Source organism: Tamandua tetradactyla, chromosome 24 (assembly GCF_023851605.1).
Source record: "Tamandua tetradactyla isolate mTamTet1 chromosome 24, mTamTet1.pri, whole genome shotgun sequence".
Lineage (NCBI taxonomy): Eukaryota > Metazoa > Chordata > Mammalia > Pilosa > Myrmecophagidae > Tamandua > Tamandua tetradactyla.
Genome location: NC_135350.1, coordinates 45,419,179 through 45,435,922, shown reverse-complemented (window position 1 = coordinate 45,435,922; position 16,744 = coordinate 45,419,179). Strand labels below are relative to the sequence as shown.

General features: G+C 38.8%; 1 protein-coding gene across 1 annotated transcript in view; it reads left to right on the top strand.

The window, feature by feature from the left end:
- ENOPH1 (enolase-phosphatase 1) overlaps positions 1 to 16,744 on the top strand; it is a 156,292-nt gene that overhangs the window by 123,656 nt on the left and 15,892 nt on the right. The window lies entirely within an intron of this gene.

Here is a 16,744-nt window from a genome sequence, read left to right as displayed (position 1 = left end):
CAATTTGTGAAGTGTTGTGGGATCTTGAATTAAACTCACAAGACTATCTGCTTGTTGATTTTGTAATGACAAAGGACCCCGAAGATTGGTATGAGCTCTTATATGCATGATAAAAAGAGGATTAATTTGACTTCTGACTAATGTTTGTAAATGTAAAAACATTCAGGAGAGTTCATCTCTTTCAAACAAAGAAGCTGTCTCAATGTGAGTAACTTTTTGGCAAACATATTTAAAATCAGAAACAATATTAAGAGATTATGGAAAACTTTGCAATACTTGAATTACAGCTGCTAATTCAGTATGCTGGGCTGAGGTATAAGGTATTTTCTAACTTGTTTTCCACTGGGGTGACATATTCCCATTAATATTATTATCAGTAAAGACAGTAATAGCTAGCGGGGAAGCTAGAACTATTTTAGGCAAAATCCATTGCGTTCATTTTTAAAAATTGTAAAAGTTTTGATATAGCAAATGATTATTCATTTGTTCTTTTAAATTATTTAATGCTATTTGCCAAGAGGTATTGAAAATATATATACTTTGAACCTCTTCCTTTGTGAGATCACACACTATGCGATTAGGATTATGACTTCTTAATTGATAATACTTTGGTGACTTTTGGCTATTAAAGAAATAATCTTTTGCAAATATGTATTTAAACATTTTTGTCAATTGTTTGGTCAAAAAATCCATTTTAAAACACCATCTTGCTAAAATAGGCCTTGGGAGATTGAAAGGTAAAGAAAATAATAAAAACAGGCTTTTTTAGATCTATTTGAACAAGCTGTCCTTTTTTAATGCATTGTTCAATTAATTGTAACTCTCTTTCAGCTGCAGCTGTTAACTGCCTTTTGCTTAATAAATTGGAATCTCCTTGTAAAATATCAAACACGTTTTGTAACATATAATTAGGAATCCCTAAAGTGGCAGGTAGCAAAAATGAATGCAGAGTGCCAATAGTGACGTGTACCCATAGCAAATGACCAGATTTTTTAAATTGAATTCATTGGATTGATTTAAAAGGAATGCAGGAATGTGGATTATTTATAATTGGTTGTGCATTTTTGCTAATTTTAAATTTATTGCATGCAGTTTTTATGGTATTTTCTCACAATAGTGGCCAAATTTCGATTTGCTTACATGACTGGGCCCAGTTGGGTCCTCTGGGAACTGGCTAGGGACCAAGAGAAGCTTCCTGAGACCTAGATATCTTTATTAAAGTACACCTCCTTCTGGGGGGATAGCCAGTCCTCCCAGCTAGAATGTACATTTTAATTATTCCTTACCAAGGTCATGTGATAGCAACATCAAGTTGCATGTAATGGCAACATCAGCTGAAAAAAAGACTCCACAAGTATATTTTTTCCTTGCATTCAGCCCTCAAATCTGATCTGCTCCCAAAATAAGCCATGGTTATTTTAGGATAAATTTAGTTTATACATATGTAGTTTATATAAAGACTGGACAAAGCCTTAAGATATTTTGGCTTAAAGGAATATAGGTATTTATATGATTTGAATATGATTTATCCAGTAATAGATTCATTTATAGTAATAGTATTTAGATTAATAGATTAAGCCACCTGGTTTAGGGCAAGAAAGAAGCAGTTTTTGCCGGTATAATGATACCCAGGAGAAAATCAGTATTTTTTATACAGATAACAACATGACAAAATTTAACATAAGTTATTTTGATAAAACACAGACTCTTTGCTTTTTAACTAATTATTTAGAAAATTTGTTTATATCTTTTCATTAGAACAGGCTAAGAGTCCAAGAAAACATTGTCATTTTAGACTCGTTAAATCTTTCTTGATTTTAGCCATAATTTCTATTTTTACAAACCCTCAGCACTTATTATATTAGTTTAGGCTTGTCATTTAGTAACAGTTATTCATTTTAGGATAAAACTATTCTGTTTTCCTATTAATAAAAACACATCTTTCATATTTTTCATACTTAAATCATTACTTTGAACAAATATTTTACCACATATAATTACCATCAAAATTAAATTTGTTAGAATAATGTTAAATACTTAAAATACTTTAATTAATGTTTCAAATATGCATTAACTATCAATATATAGTTTTTAACAAGAATTTTTCATTTTGAAGTTCTTAAAATATATTTCTTCTTAAAATATGAGTAGGAGCTAAACTCATGGCCAGTTTCCAAGTTGCTGTTTGTAAAAGGAGATGGGGTTACTGCTCCCATTCTTGGTCACAAGGCTTTATTTGTAGCATAGGTATAATTTCAGTAGAATAATTATTTAGATTAAACCAAGGTAACGTAACAGAACACTTTGAGTCAGAACTACAGTCCTGAATTGCATACCCCTTAGGGGACCGATCCATTATAATTCTACAGGAACCATTAATTAGTACTGACTTCTGCTCGGCATGGCATTGTTCTTATTGAATATTTTCTGACTCAGGTGTATATGAATTTTTATATGAAGGCAGCTCATATTGATGTAAAATTTTTATAATTATGCATCCCATCTTAAGTTATTTATTTGCTTTCCTTTTCCCTTGCCTCAGGTTTACACTTCTGTGTTTCTATTTTGAAGGGTTTTTTTTTGTTTTTTTTTGTTTTTTTTTTAAGAAATAGCTTCTTTCTTGAAGAAGCTTTTTTAACCTCTTTTTCCCAACTAGAGTTACCTTGTCCCTGGCTATTATTTCCTGGCTGTGTCATCTTTATGCTATTAACTCTTTCCCTTTACTATTTTCTTCCTAACAACAAGAACACAGTTTCTTTATTTTTCCTAAACTCCCTTCTGTTATTGCCCCATGTGGCCTCACTGTATTGTCATGGAAAACTGTTTTCAATTCAGAACTTTCTTCACTCCTTTTCCCTCAATGTCTCCCATCTCACTATGGGGAGTCTGCTTTAGACTCTTCTCTGCTTTATCCACAAAGTCTTTTTTCCTTTAAAATACAAAATAACTCAAACTTTATTAGAACCTTATTTTAGTAATGACACCCTAATGATGTTTTCAACACACAAACATACAAACATACATACATACATACTCCATACTTCTCCAGCCGCCTATTATGATTACCCGTTACCCTGATGACCCAAGGAAAATGCTTACTTTACCAATATGCCTCGAGTCCTCTTCTATTGGCTGGACACACGTGCCTCTAATGAGACTTTTCCTTGGCTCCTTAATATTGATTTGGAGTCTTCTTCTTCGAGCACCACGTTGGGCGCCAGATGTTGCTTCCTATTGAAACGGAGCTCGAAGGATATTAAGGAATGATGAGAAAGAAAGAAAGGAAGAAGGAGAGAAAGAAACACACAGATGGGCTCAGGGGGTCTGAAGCTTGAGTTTACTTCAGACAGACTTCAGACAATTTTATTCTTAACCAGATCCTGGTTATATACCACAGGATGACAATAGGCATGCATGCATTTCCTGAGGGAACAAAGTTCTTATCTTTCAGTGTTCTTCCTTCATACTTAAAATAACCATTTGGGGTAAACAAACATTCTCTTCCTTCTAGACTGTCTTACATAAATCAGATAACATAAAGCAGCTTACTGCCGCCACCACCTTAATGCCATCTACTCTCAAGTAGTTCCGCAGGTCTTATGTTAATCCTATCTCCTACAAGAGATGGGAAATTTTCAGTGATAATTCCCTTCATTAGTTTTTTCTCCTCCTTTTCCCTTCTCTTCTCCTTCTGGGATACCCACAACATGTATATTCATGCACTTCATGTTGTCGTTCAATTCCCTGAGTCCCTGCTTATCTTTTTTCATTTTTTTCCTTATATTTTCATTTGTTTTTTGGCATTTAGATGTCCCATCCTTTGGTCACTAATTCTATCTTCTGCCTCTTGAAATCTGACATTGTGGGTTTCCTTTTTTTTTATTTTATCTCTTCTACTGTGCCTTTCATTCCCATAAGTTCTGTGATTTGTTTTTTCAGAATTTTGATTTCTTCTTTTTGTTCATTCCTTGCCTTCTTTATATCCTCCCTCAATTCATTGACTTGATTTTTGATGAGCTTTTCCTTGTCTGTTCAAACATTCTGAATTAATTATTTCAACTCCTCTATCTCATTTGAATTGTTGGTTTGTTCCTTTGACTGGGCCATATCTTCAATTTTCCTAGTATGATCCATTATTTTTTTGCTGGCATCTAGACATTTAATTACCTTAATCAGTTTATTCTGGAGATTGTTTTCCCTTTTTCACCCAGGATTTTCTTTCTGGATAACTTTGTTGTCTATCTGTTCTGTGACATTCAGTTCAGCTTATTCTGGACCTCTAGGTTAGGTTTTGTTTAATAGATCAGAATTTTTCAGTTCTTGTTTTCTTGTTTCTTGCCCTGCCTGTATAGTCGGATGGTCTTGCCCCCTTAGGAGGGTCTGATTAGGTATTATAGACCCCAGCTAGATTTTCACAGACCAAACTGGCCTCCTGTCAGAAAGAAAGAGTCACCTGTATCAGTTTTCTCTGAGGGCGAGACCCAACAGGTTTAAAGGCTTTCCTATGAAGCCTCTGGACTCGGCGTTTTTCCTGTCCTGCCCAGTATGTGACACCTTTCTGCCTGTGGGTCCCACCAGCATAAGGTGATGTGGTATCTTTAACTTCGGCAGACTTTCCCTATTGGGGGCATGGTTGAGACAGAGGAGAGGTTGTAGGCTGGCTTTAATCGCTTCACTTATCCAGATCCTGGGGTCTGAATTCCTTGAGGGAGGGATTCCATCTCAGCTGGGTACCCCCACTCCTGGGGAAGGCACAGGCTCCAGACAAACCCTCAGACATTCTTAATTCTTTCTATACCTGGAGCAGTTAGAGCCCAAGAAGCCTTGCAGCTGTATCCAAAGAGTAGTCAAGCCATAGAAACACACCCACAAAATAGAAAAAGAAAAGTCCTTTTCAGAGCAGGCCTCCCGTTCTTCAGGTTTGCTAAGTTTTCAGAGCTTAAGCTGGTACGTTGCTATATGTATTTCCAAGTTCTGTGTGCCTCCTCCTTTCCTTCAGGGCCCAGACCCTTTCAAGTATTATGTGCTATCTGATCTGAAAGACCTCTGTTTTGTTGGTTTTTTTTTTCTCTTTCCTTTTTCCTGTCATCCCTGACCCCTCTGTGCTGGGATAAAAACCAGCAACCTCAGCTTTTACTCAAGGTTCGGCCAAGCTGGGGACCTATTTTTTAGTAGTCAGAATTTTTAAATTAATTCCACAACTGGAGCTTGGTTGTGCTCAGCCCCCACTGCTGGTAAAGTCCCTTTCCTTTCCCCTCTGAGAAGCAGCCTGTGGGGGAAGGGTGCTGGCCACTGTAGCTTGGGGAACTCATGGTTATGAGTGGGCTTGCAGCTGGTCCTGCTGGTCCAGACTGGTGTATGCTGTGTGTCTGGTCACTGATGTGGCCCCAGCAGTTGTTCTGTACTGTTCCTGGCTATTTACTAGCTGCTCTAGAGGACAAACTAAATCCCACACCTCACTAAGCCACCATCTTAGCCCTATACCATCTCTCTTAGCCACTGAAAATTTATTTTGTCTCATTTTGCTCTTTCCCCTTTTGGTCAAGAAGGCTTTCTCAATCCCATGATACTGGGTCCTGGCTCATCCCTGGGAATCATGTCCCACATAGGGGGGAAGGCAGTGACTTCACTTGCCAACTTAAGCCCTTGATCTTGAGAACTGTATTTCTGTAGTGGAGATGCTAAGCCTACATATAGTTATACCTAAGAGTTAGTTCCAGGGGGGGCCACGGTGGCTCAGCAGGCAGGAATGCTTGCCTGCTATGCCAGAGGACCTGGGTTCAATTCCCGGTGCCTGTCCATGTTAAAAAAAAAAAAAAAAGAGCTACTTCCAGAAACCTCTTTTGTTCCTCAGATCTGGTCTCTCCCTCCCTAAGCCCAACTCTGCAAGAAAAATCATTACTCTCCCTCCTACATGGGACATGACATCCAGGTGTGAAAGTCTCCCTGGCAATGTGGGACATGACTCCCAGAGTTGAGCCTGGCCCTGGCACTATGGGATCAACAATGTCTTCTGACCAAAAGGGGGTAAAGATAAGGTCTCAGTGGTTAAGAAAGTTCAAACAGAGTTGAGAGGCTATACTGGAGGTATAATGGAAGTTCATGAAAGAGGTATACTGGAGGTATACTGGAAGCTCATGTAAAATATGAGCTTACATGAGCTTCAGCTACATATTACTGATTACCAAGGTTGCCAACCCCCAACCAAAACCTTTCCTGTTAACCCTAAAGAATATGTAGGGTTAAAGAATATATCTGAGATTCTACAAAAGTTTCACATACTAAGATTACTTTCCAGAAACCTACCATGTCCAGAGGGTTTCTAGGACAGATAAGTCCTGAAACCCAGAGGGGGTCAGTCACTTCAAGAGCATCAACTAGTTCCTTCCTCTTATCCCATATTATCGACACCCCTTTCCAACATGGTAATGTTAGAATGAGCAGAGTCCAAATACCCCTAAAGATTTGGAGAAAGATAAAGGAGAAGGAGGAGTTATAAGAAAGTTAGGACTTGACAAATGAGTATGACTGCAGAATCATTATATTGATATTTCTTTTAGTCTCCAGTGTCTTGGAGCAGCTAGAAGGAAAAACCTAAAATTGTGGAACAGAAACACATACCAAACTCGAAAATCTGTCCTATAACTACTTGTTACAATGTTCTTTGAAATTTATTGCTTTCTTTGTATGTATTTTGTATATCACAATGAAAAATGTTTTAAAACAATTATAAGAGTTACAAATTTGCTGACCTATTCTGAATATGAAAAGGTTGGCACCAATCACTATAATCTGAGGAACCTCCTGCTATTGTGATTTTAGCTAGTCTTTTGGGATTAGTCAAATATGAACTGAATAAAGAAGTTCATGAAAAAAAAAATTACTTCCGATAAGGCCTTAGACAGAAATGATGAATGTGCCATTGCAAACTGGAAGAAAGGTGACCCTTATTTTAAAGTGGCAGAGGATTTGGCAATGTTGTGTCCTGATGTCCTATGAAAGGCAGAATTTGAAAGTGATAAGCTTGGATCTAGTTGAGATTTTCAAACTAAATGTGGAAAGTGCAGCCTGGTATCTTCATGAAGCTTATAGTAAATGTGAGAGAAAAGAGACATTTGAAACCCTGGGCACAAAGAAACCAGAAATTCATGATATGGAAAATATCAGAAAATAGTACTCCATTTGAAGGTTTAACTGGACATGGAACCAGTCAGCTACTTCAGTACAAGTCAAGATGGAAATGCAGTTATGCAGAAATAATTTGTGGAAAGTTCTTTTATTTGATGGTTTGGGTCCTTGGCTACTGCATGCAAAGCCCCTGGGTATTACATGCAAAATCTCTATGAATGTAACCACTGCCAGCCTAGACTACAAGGGACAAAAAAGGGACAGCTTGAAGGAAAAATGACCTCAAAGGCAGAACCATGGGAGCTGAGGTCTGAATCAAAGACATCTTCTTGAACCAAGAGAGAAAGCCCACTCATGTGTGTGGAAAGGGTGAGTATGGCCCATTGTTCAGTAAGAATGTTTCCACTTCAGTTTTCTCAGATGCCTGAGGGATTATGGAAAGTCTGACCACCACCCCAATATATGATAAGGGTGAAGCCTAGAGTCTGGTTGCCAGCCCAATGCTTGACAAAAGTGGAATCTTCACTCCAGTTATTTGGGGGAAAGCAGCATCCTTGTGCTTGAGGAGAGCTTGGCCACAAGCACACACTTTGAAAGGGTGAGGCTGCTTCTCCATCATCCCCTGAGGACAAAACATCATTCCCTAGATGACTCTCAGACCTTGAAATCTAATGGAGTGTGCACTAAAGGATTTTGGAATTACTTGGGACCCGTGACTCCTATTTTCCTTCCAAATTTCTCCCTTCTGGAATGGAAATGTTTATTTCTATAACTTTTTTGTATGCTGGAAGCAAATAAGTTATTCTCTAACTTTCATAGGTCCACAGGAAGAGGGTAATTGTGCCTAAGGATAGACCACATCTATAAACCAACTTTTATGAGACTTTATATTTAATATTGTTACTGAAACAATTTTAAAGTTTTGGGAAATTGTGATGGAATGAAAATATTTTGCATATGGAAAGAACATGTCTTTTGGGGGTTCAGAGGGTGGAGTGTGGTGAAAACTCAGAAAATAATTTTCTTAAATTTAGTCCATTTCTGTAGGTGTGGACCCATTGTAAGTAGGACCTTTTGACAAGGCAACTTCAGTTACGGTGTGACCCACTTCATTCAGGATGGACCTTAATCTTCTTACTGGAGTCCTTTACAAACAGAAAGAATACAAAAAGGGAGAGAAAAGCCATGGAAACAAGCAGCTGAAAGCAATCAAATCAGGAAAGAAGGGAGAGACCAGCACTTGCCACCACACATCTTGCCATGTGGCAGAGGAGTCAAGAATTGCTGACAGCTGGCCTTCAGGAAGAAAGCATTGCTTTGATGACATTTATTTGGACGTTTTTCTCAGCCTCAAAATAGTAAGCTAATAAACTGCCATTGTTAAACCCATTTTATGATGTTTGCTTTCAGCAGCCTAGAAACTAAAGCAACATACAACTGGAGATGTCAAGAAAGTAGCTGAGGCAAGATGGCAGTGTAGGGAGGTGTGGAATTTAGTTAGGCCTCTAGGGCAGCTAATAAATAGCTAGGTACTGTCTGGTACAACTGTTTGGGAGGCTTCTGTGACACACATTGTACACCAGTCTGGAATAGGTGGAAGGGCCATGATCACAGTGCAGAACTGTAAGTAGTCTCCTGAACTGTAGAAACTAGCACCACTCCTCCACTGGCACAGCAGTCTGTTTTGGACACACTTACCAGTGGGAAAAAGAAGTGGTCTTTCCTAGGAGCAAGGCAAGAAGCCCTCAAGCAAGTTCCGATTATGGATTTAATTAACAAATTCAGACTGCTGAATAAAAGCTCTGAGCATAGATAAATCTGGAGCGAGTACAAAAGTAATCCTGCAGTCTCTCTTAGCAGAGAGGAGGCAGGGCTGACCAAAACACAACAACACAACAAAGCAGAGCCTTTTGGAATTGGTGGAGCTCAGAATACTGGAAAAGTGTGTGTCTTTAGCTGGGTACTGACTGCAGCTCTGGATTGGTGAACCTGGGGGGCTGGAGTCCAGCTATGAAAAAGTTTTCTTTTTTTAACTTTTAAAGCAGCCCATTAAACAAAGCCCTTAGGCATTTTCAATTGTTAGCACTGACCCAGGCAAGGGGGGAGTTAAGGTGTGTCTGAGGGTCAAAGAAACTAGTCAGGAGAAATAGATAATTCTCTAAAGGGCATATCTTCCACAAGAAAGGGGGTGGGGCAGGGCCCAGCACAGTGGTAGCTCCCATTCAGATAATTCCGACCCCAGGGGCTGGAAACAGAAACAGCTTAAACCTGACTTCTGCTTCAGCCTCTTTCTCAGCCATGCCTCTGGCAGGGACCAGGCCTGCTGAGCATTAAAGGCACAACACCACTTTATGCCAGTGGGGACCTGCAGGCTGACAAGTGCTGTCTGCTCGATAGGATGGGAAAACACAGAACCAAGAGGCCTCACACAGGAAAGACTGCTGTGTCTCATCCTCAGGGACTCTTACTATCAATTATACCCTCTTCTTGAGTCCCAGGCCTGCCATACCTGGGAAAATCTGATTGAGGTTGATCCTATCTGGCAGGGCAAGAGCCAGATTAACAAGACCTGAAAATTTTTGATCAGTTAAATAGAAGCTATGCTAGAGGTCTAGAATAAGCTGAATTGACTGTCAAAGAGCAGATAGAGAACAAAGACAAAATAAGAGAACCCTAGGTAAAAGACAGAAAATGATCTCCAGAATAAACTAATCAAGAAAACCAGACACATCAGCAAAAAATCATGAGTCATACTAGGAAGATGTGTTGGTTTAAAGCTGCTCTGTACCCCAGAAAAGCCATCCTTTCCCCTGATCCAATTTTGTGGGGGCAGCCTTGTTTCTTTTAATCCTGATTCAATGTTGTGGGGTGGAAACTTTGATTGGGTTGTTTCCATGGAGATATGACACACCGAGTTGTGGGTAGGACAGTTTGGTTTGTTTCCATGGAGATGTGACTTCACCCGATCATGGTGGGTCTTGATTAGTTTATTGGAGTCCTTTAGGAGAGGAAACATTTTGAAGAAGGCTTAGAAGTAGACATTTGAAGATGCTTGGAGTATCAACAGGGAGAGATGCCAAGATGTACACATTTGGAAATGCAGAAACCCCAGGAGATTCCAGGAGCTGAAAGAGCCAAGGGAAGCTAAGAATAAATCCAGAATTGCCCCAGAGAAGCTAAGAAAGGATCAGCAGCTGCTGACCATGTGCCTTCCCATGTGACAGACATCAACTTTTCTTGAGTCAAGATATTTTTTTCTGGATGCCTTAATTTTGGCATTTTTATGGTCTTGAACCGTAAACTCGTAACTTAATAAATTCCCTTTATAAAAGCCAGCCTATTCCTGGTGTATTGTATTCCGGCAGCATTAGCAAACTTAAACAGAAGAACCAAGATATGGCCCAGTCAAAGGAATAAACTAACACTTCAAATGAGATACAGGAATTGAAACAACTAATTAACGATATCCAAACAAATCTTCTAAATCAAATGTAAAGGGCGGGCCACGGTGGCTCAGCAGGCAAGAATGCTTGCCTGCCATGCCAGAGGACCTGGGTTTGATTCCCAGTGCCTGCCCATGTAAAAAATAAATAAATAAATAAGAAAGAATAAAATTAAATCAAATAAAAAATCAAATCAATGAGGTGAAGGAAAACTGGCAAAAGAGGTGAAGGATATAAAGAAGACATTATTATATATGGCCATTCAAATAAAACTTGAAAGTTTGAAAAAACAAATGGCAGATCTTATGGGAGTGAAAGGCACGACAGAAGAGATGAAAAAACAATGGAGACTTACAAACTCTGCAACCAAAAGACATAGACTGGCAGATTGGATCAAAAAACAAGGCAATGGAAATGTTCTCATGTGGATGGTGGTGGTGAAGGCATAACTATGTAATTATACTAGGAGCCATTGATTGTTTACTTAGGATGCATTGTACGGTATGTGAATAAAACTGTTTGAAAAACAAGCTGGAGAATATGTGAAGAGTTATACCTATTCACTGTTGGTAGGGAAGGAGAATGGTACAACACCCTGGACAGCAGTGTGGTGATTCCACAAGAGGCTAAATATAGGGCTGCCATATGATCCTGCAACCCCTATTATTAGGTATATTCTTGAAGGAGGATATTATGTTGAGTGAAATAAGCCAGAAGCAAAAAGAAAAACATTGTAAGACCTCACTAATATGAACTAACTATAGTACGCAAACTCTGAGAATTGAATTCGAGAGCATAGGTTAAGGAGTGCAGAATGCTCAATAAGACAAAGGTTCCTAGATTGTAATCTCTTACAACAGTCACATGTATCCCTGAGTTTTAACTGTTATTTCTAAATTCTGAGAAACTGAGCTCTTTGTGTATAACCTGGTCATCCCCTAGAACCTTGGGTATCTGTGGGATACCTGAACCTCAGATTTAGAATTCTAAAGCTCTGAAAGTTAGCATTACCCCATAAAGGAACTGTTAAAGAAGCTGAAAAACAAATAAGACTTCAATTAGAGATGTGAATGAAGCTGATCTGGTTAGGTCAGATAAACTATATTTTAAAACTTCAACTTCTGTGTGAGACCAAAGGAAGAGAGATGTATTTGGTACAAAATTTTTTTCTGTAGCACACTATATAGTTTAACCTGTGTATTAGTTAGGGTTCTCTAGAGAAACAGAATCAACAGGAACACTCACAAATATAAAATTTTTAAAAGTATCTCACATGACTGCGGGAACGCCAAGTCCAAAATCCACAGGGCAGGCTGTGAAGCCAACGATTTCAATGGAGAGTCTGCATGAACTCCACAGAAGAGGCTTACCAGTCGAAGCAGGAAGAGAGCCTGTCTCTTCTGAATCCTCCTTAAAAGGCTTCCAGTAATTAGATTGAGCATCACTCATTGCAGAAGACACTTCCCTTGGCCGATTACAAATGGAATCAGTTGTGGATGCAGCTGACATGATCATTATTTTATTCTATGAAATGTCCTGATTGCAACAGACAGGCCAGCACTTGCCCACCAGACAAACAGGTACCACCACTTGGCCAAACTGACACATGAACCTGACCATGACAACCTGTATGGTTAGTTTATTCAAATAACATAATTACATGGAACCTTGAATAGGGAATGAGATTTTATTACTTTTTATAGGTTAATGTATTATGCCAATACATCCCAGGATAATTTCGGACAGAAAATAAAAAGCATTTCCAAAGTCCCCTTAGGGTGCTGGGGAAAAAGGTGGAAATATTAAACTTCCCCACCTGAGAAATTTTTGCTATTCTTGCAAGCATTAGGGACTCTCAATTTAATAAGCCAAGCCCTTGATCATGGAGCTTGCCCTTATGAAACTTATTCCTGCAAAGGAGAAACTAAGTCAACTTATAATTATGCCCAAGACTCACCCACAGAGAACCTCTTTTATTGCTCAGATGTGGCCTCTTTCTCTAAGCCAATTCTTCAAATAAACTCACTGACCTCCCCTGTTTGTGGGTTATGACTCCTAGGAGAGTAAATCTCCTTGGCATCATGGGATTAAGAGAGACTTCTTGACAAAAGGGGAAAAATAAATGGAACAAAATTAAGTACCAGTGGCTGAGAGATTTCAAATAGTTGAGAGGTTATCCTGGAGATTATTTTTATGCATCATGTTGATATTCCTTTTTAGTTTCTTGAGTATTAGAAGGGCTAGAAGGAAACACTTGAAACTAATCCAGTAGCCTTGATTCTTTTGTTTGTTTGTTTGTTTTGAGTTTTTTAAAACTTTTTTTTATTGTGAAATATAACATATATACAAAAAAGCAATAAATTTCCAAGTACATTTTAACAAGTAGTTATAGAACAGATTTTAAAATTTGGTATGGGTTACAGTTCCATGATTTTTTTGTTTTTTCTTCTAGCTGCTCCAAGACACTGGAGGTCAATCATAATACTGACATATCAATATAATGATTCGCAGTCATACTCATTTGTTAAATCCTGTCTTCTCTATTATACTCCTCCTTCTGTTTAAAAACATTTATACGAGGGTGATGTGATGGAGTTCAGTGGCACAAATCTCACCTGCCATGCCAGAGACCCAGGTTCGGTTCCTGATGCCTGCCCATGCAAAACAAACAAACAAACAAACAAACAAATATATATATATATATACATAAAAATAATAAAATTCAAAGTTCATTGCAACAATTAGTTGTAGAACAGATTTCAGAGTTTGGTATAGGTTACAATTCCACAATTTTAGGTTTTTATTTCTAGCTGCAGTAAATTATTTCAGGCTAAAAGAATTATCAGTGTAATGAATGATTCAGCATTCATACTCATTTGTTAAACCTGACCTTCTCTGTATAACTCAATCATCAACTTTGATCTTTCTCCCACCGTTTAGGGGTATTTAGGCTATGTCCTTTCTAACTTTTTCATCTTAGAAGGGGCTGTCAATAATATGGAATAGGGGGATGGAACTAGTTGATGTTTTAGAAGGGCTGGCCCCTCTGCATTTCAGGACTTATCTGGGCCAGAGATCCATCTGGAGGTTGTAGGATTTGGAGAGTTACCCTAGTGCATGAACCTTTGTAGAATCTTATTTAATGCCCTAGGTATTCTTTAGGATTGGCAGGAATGGTTTCGGTTGGGGTTTGGCAAGTTATGATAGGTAGCAATATCTAACAGAAGCATGCGTAATAGTAATCTCCAGTGTAGCCTCTCAACTCTATTTGAAATCTCTCAGCCACCGATACCTTCTTTGTTACACTTCTTTGTCCTCCTTTTGGTCCCACAGTGCCAGGGCCAGGCTCATCCTTGGGGGTCATCTCCCACACTGCCAAGGAGACTTTCATACCTCTATGTCATGTCCATGTAGTGGGGAGGGCAATGGTTTCGCTTGAAGAGTTGGGCTTAGAGAGAGAAAGGCCACATCTAAACAACAAAAATAGTCCTCTAGAAGTGACTCTTAGGCATACCTACAGGTAAGCTAAGTTCTCTGCTATATATATAAGTTTCACAAGAGCAAGCCTCAAGATCAAGGGCTTAGCCTATTGATTTGGGTATCCCTCACATTTGACACAGTATCTGGGGTTTCCCCAGTGGTAAAGTTTTATAGTTCCATATTTTTCTCCCATCCTTCAAGGGACTTTGCTAATACTTTTTGATTATCTGATAAATATACTCTAGAATGTAACTAGGCATTACATTAAGCTAAAAAGGATTAAAGGCTCTCTTATTCTGGCCTGCCTGTGTTTGGATTGTTTAAATGATCTATTCATACAGGTTGAGCTAGATTATGTGCTGCAGAAAATCTAGGTTCTGGACATAATATAACTTTCTTCCTTTGGTCTCAAAGTGTAGGTGAAGTTCTAAAATACAGGCAATGTCTTCCTTACCCTGTATTATGAATTACCTTAAGCCTGAGCTGATCAGCTTCATTCTTATCTCTAAATTCCAGGTTATACAGATATAAAACAGCCTCTCAAAATCCAGAAATAACAATTACCACTCTGGATTAAATGTGACTACTATAAGAGCTTACAATCTAGGCTCCATTTTCTTATAAGTATTTTCTAAATGAAATCATACAATATTTGATCTTTTATTTCTGACTTATTTTGCCTCACCAAATGTCCCATAGGTTCATTCACATCGTTGCATGCCTCACAATTTCATTCCTTTTTGTAGCAGCACCATGTTTGATCATATGTTTACACCATCGTGTGCCAATCTACTTCTTAGTCAGTGCATCTTTCAGCTACTTCTATCTACTAGGCTTCATGTATAATGTCCAAACTCAACAGTTCTTGTTCCCAAAAGAAAGATGGCCAACAAGCACACCCTCACCAAACAGAAAATCCAAACCTCCCCCTAACTCTTGCCCTTCCCCCACCATTATGTAGCCTAATTTTTGAAGATGAATGTATAACTAAATATTTTTTATGTTGTCACCTTATGATTATGAAAACCTTGTGAATGACACTCCCTTATCCAGTGTATGGCAGGTGAGTACAAAAATAAAAATAAATAAATAATAGCGGGGACAAGGGGGTTGAGATGTTTTGGGTGTTTTTATTTTTATTTTTTTTTCTTTGGAATAATGACAACTTTCTAACATTGATTACGGTGATGAATGCACAACTGTATGATGATACTGTGAGCCAGTGATTGTATACTTTGGATGATTATATGGTATGAGAATATATCTCAAAAAATTGCATAAAAAAATAAAATAGTTGAACATATAGGTCTGGCATTTAGGATAGGGCCTGGGCTGAAGAATTTTAGAGATGTCATTATATAGCAATATTTAAAACCAGGAGACTGGAGGAGATCACTAAGGGAGTGAATATAGATAGGAAAGAAGAGTTCAAAGGATTGATATCCAGGACACTCCAACCTTAGGAAGTCAGGGAGAGGAAGACCCAGCAGAAGAGTGGACCATGAAGCAGAAAGCAAACTAAGAAGGCTTGGTGTACTGGGAGCCAAGTGAAGAAAATATTTTAAGCAGGGAGGTGGGGAGAGAGGATGATCCAATTATCAAGACTTGCTTATGGATCAAGATAAGGATGGAGAGCTGACCGCTGTATATGACATCATGAGATCTTTGGTGAATTTTAGTAGTACAGTTTCTGTAAAGCCATGGGAGTAAAAATGTGATTAGACTGGGATCAAGAGAGAATTGGAGAGGATTATGGGAAGATGGCAGAGTAGGAAGAACCAGGTATCAATCCCTCCACCAGAACAACTATTAAATAAGCAGGAATTGTCTGAATCAACTATTTCAAAACTCCAGAAAACTGTACAGCATCCAAGAAAGAGCAAGAGGAAAAAACTGGTAAATTAAATACCAACAAAATTGCTTTCTTGGTGTGCTGGTTTGAATCTGTGGTGGACCCCAGAAAATCCATGTCCTTTAATCCTCATTCAATATTGCTAGCTGGGTGCTTTTTGATTGCTCCCATGGAGATGTGACCTGCCCAATTGTGGGTGGTAACTTTTGATTAGATGATGTCCATGGAGGTGTGTCCCCACCTATTTAAGATAGGGTTGCTTATTGAGCCCTTTAAGAGGGAACCATTTTGGAGAGCACCATAGAGCCCATGCAGCCAGAAACCTTTGAAGATGAAGAAGGAAAATGCCCAAGGAGCTTCATGAAACAAGAAGCCAGAAGAGAAAGCTAGCAGACTTTGCCATGTGGCTGTCCAGCTGAGAGAGAGACCCTGAATGTCATTGGCCTTCTTGAACCCAGGTATCTCCCCCTGGATGTCTTAGATTGGACATTTCTATAGCCTTGCTTTAGTTGGGACATTTTCATGACCATAGAACGGTAAACTTGCAACTTAATAAATTCCCCTTTTTAAAAGCCATTCTGTTTCTGGTATATCACATTCTGGCAGCTAGCAAGTTAGAACACTTTCTGTGTGTTAGTTACTGGTGCTAAGTCACCCATCACTTACAGCAGGCTACAGTGGAAGCTGGCCCCTGGTGTGGCTGGCAAGTGCTAGAAAGGAGCATAAAAATCTACTTCCCCAAGTCCAGGGTGGGCAAGGGCTGATTGCTAATCGTGGCTTTTGATTGGTGACTTCAGATTGCTGGGAATTCAGCTCTGAGGGCCACCATTATTCCAAAATA